Source organism: Bison bison, unplaced genomic scaffold, assembly GCF_000754665.1.
Source record: "Bison bison bison isolate TAMUID 2011002044 unplaced genomic scaffold, Bison_UMD1.0 scf7180017864213, whole genome shotgun sequence".
NCBI lineage: Eukaryota > Metazoa > Chordata > Mammalia > Artiodactyla > Bovidae > Bison > Bison bison.
The window spans coordinates 4,754,898-4,755,466 of record NW_011494785.1 but is presented as its reverse complement, the minus strand read 5'-3'; the positions used below and the strand labels follow the sequence as shown (position 1 = coordinate 4,755,466).

Sequence of the window (569 nt, the reverse complement as noted above, 5' to 3'; positions counted from 1 at the left end):
GAGGTGTGAGAAACGGAAGTGGGGGGTAAAAAGGCACAGACTTTCATTTCCGAGATGAATGAGGTCTGAGGTGTAATGTACAACCTGGTGACCACCGTCAACAATACCGTGTCACACACTGAAATCTGCTAGGAGAGCAGGGCTTAGGGGTTCTCATACAGAAAAAGAGGAAATCGTGACACAATGTGTGTTAACTCAACCGAAAGGCTGGAGAAACTGTTCACGATGTCTGTGTACAACACGCCATCAGGTGTACCCCTTAAATATATTACTAGTGTGTCGATTTTAGCTCAGTGAAGCTAAAAAAGAAAAAGAAAAAAGAAACGATGAAGAAGAGTCAGTTTCCATGTGAAGTCTTCCTGTATCAGAATTAACAATTAGGAAAGTATAGAAGTTATCAAATGTCTCCTCTTGAAGATGAAGGTTAGAGGCTGGTCCAAGGCCCCCAGAGGGTGACCTGTGGAGCTGAGATCCCACCCTGGTGCTCTCACCGTGTCCTCCCACCAGGCCACGCTGTCACATTCAGGCCCAAGAGGGGGTGGGGCTCATGTGTGATCAGACAGGATCCT

At 46.7% G+C, this 569-nt stretch overlaps 1 protein-coding gene across 4 annotated transcripts in view; it reads right to left on the bottom strand.

Annotated features, from left to right (window-relative positions):
* The window catches only part of ERC1 (ELKS/RAB6-interacting/CAST family member 1), a 267,938-nt gene that overhangs the window by 5,218 nt on the left and 262,151 nt on the right, over positions 1-569 (bottom strand). The window lies entirely within an intron of this gene.